This window comes from Macaca fascicularis, chromosome 10 (assembly GCF_037993035.2).
Source record: "Macaca fascicularis isolate 582-1 chromosome 10, T2T-MFA8v1.1".
Taxonomy (NCBI): domain Eukaryota; kingdom Metazoa; phylum Chordata; class Mammalia; order Primates; family Cercopithecidae; genus Macaca; species Macaca fascicularis.
In genome coordinates, this window is record NC_088384.1 from 41,387,501 (window position 1) to 41,395,000 (window position 7,500).

Sequence of the window (7,500 nt, forward strand, 5' to 3'; positions counted from 1 at the left end):
AAAGACAGAGCGAGACCCTGTCACAGACAGACAGACAGACAGACAGACAGACAGACAGACAGGCACGCAGACAGGCAGGCAGGCAGGCAGGCAGGCAGGCAGGCGGGCAGGGAGACAACAGCTGTATTCTGTTCTTCTCGGGGTGGGAAGCAAAAATAACAGCAGACGGCACTTAACGTTTCTGTTGTTGTTCTTGTTTTGGACGGAGTTTTCGCTCTTGTTGCCCACGCTGGAGTGCAATGGCCACCATCTCGAGGGATCCGCCTGCCCTCGGCCTCCCAAAGTGCGGGGATGACAGGCGTGAGCGTACCGCACCCGGCTCCCCCCCCCCTCCCCCCCCAGTCCGCCCCCGAAACACCACCGCTTGTCTTCCGGACAGTTTTACGGCAGAGTGTTTGGCTGGCTTGCTGAAATTCATTCTACATAGAAATTTAGGATGTCAGCTTCTGGCCTCATGGACTCTGAGCTGAGGAGTCCCCTGGTCTGTCTATCACAGGACCGTACACGTAAGGAGTAGAAAAACCGCAATGTTCAAAATCAGTAATTTTGTGATCCAGAAATACGCGGATTCACCCAAAACACGGAAACTTTTACAAATTGTCTTAGTTAGTCCTGGTGTCTGTGTCAGTGATTCTTTTAGGTTTGGACCTTGACCGAGAGAATTTCCAGTCGGTCTCTCGTCTCTCGTCTTCGGACAGAAGTTCCAGATGATCCGATGGCTGGGGTCTTAGGCTGTGTGCCCCCAGGGGCCCTGGTCGATTAGTTGTGGGGATCGCCTGGAAGGGCGCGGTGACCCACTGTGCTGTGGGGGCCTCCATCCTTCCCCCTCCCGCCTCACCCTCCAGGCGATCCCAATTCATTCCGGGCTGACAGTCTCATTGGCAGACGTCGGGCATCACCTAGCGGCCACTGTTACTCTGAAAATGGAGGCCTCAACAGAGGAAGGAAGCTCAGGCCGCCTGCGCACAGCCTGGGGCAACTGTGTCTTCTCCACCGCCCCCGCCCCCACCTCCAAGCTCCCCCCTTCCTTGTTGCCTAGGAAATCGCCACTTTGACGACTGGGCCTGAGTGACCTTTGATCAGGCAGCATCAATCAATGAATCAATCAATCAATCAATGTAAATACAATACAATACGATACAATACAATTGTACGGGCGCGGTGGCTCACGCCTGTCATCCCAGCACTTTGGGAGGCCGAGGCTGGCAGATCACCTGAGGTCGGCAGTTCGAGACAAGACTGACCCACATGGAGAAACCCCGTCTCTACTGAAAATACAAAATTAGCCGGGCGTGGTGGCACATGCCTGTAATCCCAGCTACTCGGGAAGGGAAACGGAGGCAGGAGAATTGCTTGAACCTGGGAGGCGGAGGTCGCAGTGAGGCGAGATGGCGCCATTGCGCTCCAGTCTGAGCAACAAGAGCGGAAGTGCGTCTCCAAAAAAAAAAAAAAAAAAACCAAGAAAACAAACCAAAAAGCAAGCAAGCAAGCAAGCAAGCAAGCAAGCAAGCAAACAAACAAACAAAAAAAACACCTTTCTCTGTGAAACTGCTTTTGTCGTGTGTGTATTCGTCTCGCAGAGTTAAACCTTTCTTTTTACTCAGCAGGTTGGAAGGGTTTTTTGGTTGAATCTCTCTGTGTACATTTCGGAGACCCTTGTGTCGTATGGTGAAAAAATCTTATGTTTTCAGATAAAAACGAGAGAGAAGGTCTTCATGAAACAGCTTTGTGACGTGTGGATTCATCATACCGAGTTAAAACTGCCTTTGGATTCAGCAGTTTGGAAGCAGAATGGACATTTGGGAGCCCATTGGGGCCTGTTGTGAAAAACCGAGTATCCCCACCAGAGAAATAGAAAGAAGCTCTCTATGATACTGCTTTGTGATGTGTGGATTCATGGCACCGAATTACAACTAATTTTTGATTGAGGAGGTTTGAAGCACTCTTTCTGTAGAATCCGCGAGTATACCTTTGGGAGCCCACTGAGGCCTAGTGTGAAAAACCGAATATCCCCAAATAAAAACTAGAAAGAAGCTGTCTCTGAAACTGCTTTGTCGTGTGTGGATTCATCTCACAGAGTGAAACCTTTCTTTTGATATACCAGGTTGGAAGCGGCCCTTTTGTAGAATCTGCAAAAGGACATTTGGGAGCTATTCGAGGCCTAGGGTGAAAACCAGGAAACTGTAGATAAAAACTAACAAGAAGCTATCTGTAAAACTGCTTTTTAGCGATGTGTAGATTCCTCTTACTGAGTTAAACCTTTCTGTTGATTCAGCAGATTGGAAGCATTTTGTTGTTGTTGCTGTTGTTGTTGTTGTTGTTGTTGTTGTTGTTGTTGTTGTTGTAGTAGTATTTTTTTCTTAATATTTTTATTTTTTTTAAGACAGACTCTCACTCTGTCCCCCAGGCTGGAGTGCAGTGACACCATCTCGGCTCACTGCAACCTCTGCCTTCCAGTTGAAGGGATTCTCCTGCCTCAGCCTCCCAAGTAGTTGGGATTACAGGCACCCGCTACCAAGCCCGGCAAATTTTTTGTGTTCTTGGTAGAGATGGGGTTTCACCGTTTTGGCCAGGCTGGTCTCGAACTCCTGACCTCAGGTGATCCACCCGCCTCTGCCTCCCAAAATGCTGGGATGACAGGCGTGAGCCGCTGCACGCGGCCGATTGGAAGCAGTTCTTTGCAGAATCTTCGAAGGGACATTTGGGAGCCCTTTGTGGCTCCTGGTGAAAGTGAACATCCCCAGAGGAAAAGGAGAAAAACTGCTGCTGGTGAAACTGCTTTTTGACGTGTGGATTCACCTCGAACGGATAATTCTTTTGAACCAGGAGGTTGGAAACACGCTTTCCGTAGAATCTGTGAGGGGACATTTGGAAACCCATTGAGGCCTACGTTGGAAAACAGACTATCCACAGATTAAAACCAGAGAGAGGCTATCTGTCACATTGATTTGTGATGCGTAGATTGATCTCTTAGCGATACACCATTCTTTGGATTCATCAGGTTAGAAACACTTTTTTTGGGCAGTCTCTCTGAATGGATTTTTGGGAGTCCCTTTAGGCCTATGGTGAATCACCGAATATTCCCAGATGAAAAATAGAAAGAATGTATTTGAGAAACTGCTTTGCGATGTGTGGACTCATCCTAAAGAGTTACACCTTTCTTTTGATTAGGCAGGTTGGAGACACTCTCTTTGTAGAGATTCCAAAGGGACATCTGGGAGCCCTTGAGGCCTACGGTGAAAAACTGAATATCCCCAGACAAAGACCAGAGAGAATATGTCATTGAAACGGCTTCGTGATGTCTGGGAGCTCTCTCTCTCTCTCTCTCTCTCTCTCCCCCCCCCCCGCTTGTCTCTCTCCCTGTGTCCCTGTGTCTGTCTTCTGTCTTACTCTCTTTCTCTGCCTGTCCTTCTGTCTGTTGGTCTCTCTCTCTCTCTCTCTCTCTCTCTCTCTCTCTCTCTTCCCCCCCGTCTGTTTCTCTCTCTCTCTCTCTGTCTGTCTGTCTCTCTCTCTCTCTCTCTCTCTCTCTCTCTCTCTCTGTTTCTCACTGTCTCTCTCTGTCCGTCTCAAAAAAAAAAAAAAAAAAGGATAGATACATGCATGCATGCATGCATACATACATACATACATGCATACATGCATACGTACAATTAAAAATTTGAAATAAAATAAAAGGAATAACTAGGCCCGGCGCGGTGGCTCAAGCCTGTCATCCCAGCACTTTGGGACGCCGAGGGTGGTGGATCGCTGGATCACGAGGTGGTCAGACCAGCAGGGCCAGTATGGTGAAACCCCGTCCGTCTCTAGTCAAAATACCAAAAATTAGCCGGGCATGGTCGTGCGCGTCTGTAATCTCAGCTACTCGGGAGGCCGAGCTGAGGCAGGAGAATCACTTGAACCTGGGAGGCGGAGGTTGCAGTGAGCCGAGATCGCGCCACTGTACACCAGCCTGGGCGAGAGAGGGAGACAACCTCTCAAACAATTAAAAATAAAAGTAAAAATGAAAGTAAAATTAAAAATTAAAAAAAAAAAAGAAAAGGAAAATGAAATAATTAAAAAGTGAGTTTCCGGGAAAAGAGGGAAGAAGAAAAAAAAAGAAAAAAGAAAACAGTCCCACAGTGACATAAACACATGCCTCTCGCCTTTCGAGGCGTCAGTGATGCTACGAATGATGCGCAATTTTTTTTTTTAACTTCCTTTTATTTTATTATCATTTATTGTTTGACACGAGCCTCGGAGGCCCTCCCTCCCTCCCTCCCTCCGTCCCACTCCCTCCCTCCGTCCCACTCCCTCGTTGCCCACACAACTTCAGGAGACAGACCCTGGCTGGGCCAGATTGTTCTTCTCTTTGAGCAGTTGTTTCCCTGACTTTCTTCGTGTCTTTAACCCGTGTGGACTCTTCTGCTCGGATTTCAGAGATGGCAGCTCCACTTCAGGCCTTGTTGTTAGTGGGGGCTTTCCTGATTCTCCCCACATGTAGTGAAAGCAGGTAGATTCGCCTCGCCTCGCCTCGCCTCGCCTCGCCTCGCCTCGCCTCGCCGCCTCCTCCTCCTCTCTCTCTCTCTCTCTCTCTCTCTCTCTCTCTCTCTCGATTGCTCGCTCGCTCGCTCGCGCTCGCGCGCTCTCTCTCTCTCTCTCTCTCTGCTGCTTTCTTGCTTTTTCTTTCTGTCTCTTTCTCTCTTTCTGTCGTGCTTTCTTGCTGTCTTGTTATCTTGCTTTCTTGCTTTGTCTTTCTTCCTGTCTTTCCTCTTTCTTTTTTTTTTCTTTCTTCTCTCGCCTTTCTTTCTCGCTGTCTTTCTCCCTCTCTCTCTCTCTTTCTTCTTTCTTTCTGTCTTTCTTTCTTTCTCTCTCTCTTTCTCTCTCTCTCTTTCTTTCTTTCTTTCTTTCTTTCTTTCTTTCTTTCATTTTTTTTTCTCTCTCTCTCCCCCAGCCTCTGAAAGTGCTGGGATCACAGGCGTCAGCCACCGCGCCTGGCCTATTTGCTTATGTTATGTTACCTTATTTTTTATTTATTCATTTTTATCTGTTTATTCATGTGTATGCATATAAATTTTTTTCTATTTTAATGTAGTTTTATATGTTATACCTATATACAAATGTAAGTACTTATATTGATATTTGTCTTCTCTTCTCTTCTCTTTTCTTCCTTTCTCTCCTTTAGGTTTTCCTTCCTTTCTTTCTTTCTCTGTTTCCTTCTTTATGTTTTCCTGCCTGCCTGCCCGCCCGCCCGCCCGCCCTCCCTCCCTCCCTCCCTCCCTCCCTCCCTCCTTCTCTGTCTGGATTCAGGAAGAGCCTACGCATTCTGTGTCTCCCTGTGTCCTCAACGACCCGCGACCGAGTCCTTGCTTGTTGTTTCTCCCACCGAGATGCCTCTCCGAACATCCACACGCCGTGGGTTGTCTTCTGACTGTGTCGCGGTCCATGCAGAGACAGGGTTTGGGGACCGTTTCTGTGGGGTTGGGGTACAGGGGCTGCGTTTTCGGCCTCGGGATAGCGTCTCTCGACTCACGGTTTCGGTTTTGCGGTCCGCGGGCCGGCCTGCCATCCGGATCTGTCTTGGTGACGTTCGCGACGGTTGTCGGACTCCATCTGGCGGCCGCTTTTATATCGTTCCCTTGGCTTCCGGAGCTGCGGTGGCAGCTGCCGAGGGAGGGGACCGTCCCCGCTGTGAGCTAGGCAGAGCTCCGGAAAGACCGCGGTCGTCAGCCGGGCTGTCCCGGTCGCGCCAGAGCTCTGGCGCGTCACTTGTGAGTCAGAGCTCAGGCGTGCAGGCTTATGTGGGGAGAGGTTGTCGCTGCGCTTTCGGGCCAGAGCCGGGTGTGGGGCTGCCGGGGTTGGTCGACCAGCACGCCGCGGCTCCCGAGGCCTGACCCGCGACCCGCGGGGACCCACCGGGCTTGGGGCGGGAGGCTGGGGACACCCTTCCCGGCCCGGTCGCGGGCCCGCGCGCATCCTGGCCGTCTGAGGCAGCGGCCGAATTTTTTCTCCAAGTCCCCGTGGGGAGCCGGGGACCGTCCTGCCTCGTCCCCCGGGTGCCGGGGAGCGGTCCCTCTGCCGTGACCTGTTGTTTGCAAGTCCCCGTGGGGAGTCGGAGAGCGCTCCCTGAGCGCGCGTGCGGCCCGAGAGGTCACACCTGGCCGGCCTTCGGTCCCTCGTGTGTCCCGGTCGTACGAGGGGACGGCCGAAAACGCTTCCGAGTCTCGCTCTGGAGACTCGGGCCGGCCCCTGCGTGGCACGGGTGGCCGGGAGGACGTCCCTGGCCCGGCGCTGCTCCGGCGTGTGTCCTGGGGTCGACCAGAGGGCCCTGGGTGCTCCGTGTCTGGCTGCGATGGTGGCGATTTTGGGGACAGATGCCCGTGTCGCGGGTTCCCTGGGCCGGCGGCGTGGTCGGTGACTCGACCTCCTGTCTCCTGGGGAGGTATATGTTTCACTCCGAGCCGGCATTTTGGGCCACCGGGTTATTGCTGACACGCTGTCCTCTGGCGACCTGTCGCTGGAGAGGTTGGGTCTCTTGGATGCGTCGCGGGTCTTCGGCCTCCCGGTGACCCGGCTAGCCGGCCCTGCTCGTGCTTGAGCCGCCTGCTGGGGCCCGTGTGCCCGGTCTCTCATGCATCCGAGCGTCCCAGCTCCCGGTGCCGCCTTGGGTCCGGGTCTCTGACCCACCTGGGGGCGGCGGGGAAGGTGGCGCGGGCTTACCGTGCCACCGTGCGCTCCCCGCTGCGGGCACCTGGGGCGGCCGTGACAACCCCACTCCCGCTGGCTCCGTGCCGTGCGTGTCAGGCATTCCTCGTCTCTGCCGGGTTGTCTGCCGCCCCTGTCCTGGGGCTGGGGATGGCCAGGCTGATCTGCTCGCTGGCCTCTGGGGAGGCTGTGGCTGGCCGGCCGACCCTGCTCCGGGGATGCTTTCCCTGATCGATGTGGTGATGTCACGCTCTCCCGGGCCGGGACCGAGCCGCGACGGGCGAGGGGCGGGCATTCGTGGTGAATGAGACCCGTTCTTCTCGTCCCGCCCGCGGGGTTTCCCCCGTCTCCCATCCCCGCCTGTGGGCGGTGCGTTGGGAGGCACTGGGGTGCGGAACCCGGCCCGACCTCGCTGTCCCGACCCCGCCGCCTGCCTCGTGGCGTCCGGCGTGGGTCGGCGGGGGTCCTCTGACGCAGCAGGCACCCCTCGCTTTCGCCTCTTGTGGTCGTCGCCTCGTGGGCCGCCCCCCTCCGCGGCGGTGGGGGTGCTGTCCCGCTGGCCCGCCGTGCTGCCCTCTCGGGTATTGCACGAGCGCTGGCTCCGCCTGGGCCTTTGCGGTGCTCCTGGAGCGCCCCGGGCTGTCTCTCAGGTGCCCGAGGCCGAGCGGTGGTGTGTCGCTCCCGCCCCCAGCGCCCCCTCCTCCGGTCGCCGCCGTGGTGTCCGCGCGTGGGTCCTGAGGGAGCGCGTTGGCTGTGCGGGTCGAGGCGGTTGAGTGAGACGCGCCCCTCCCACGCGGGGAAGGGCGCCGCCTGGTCTGG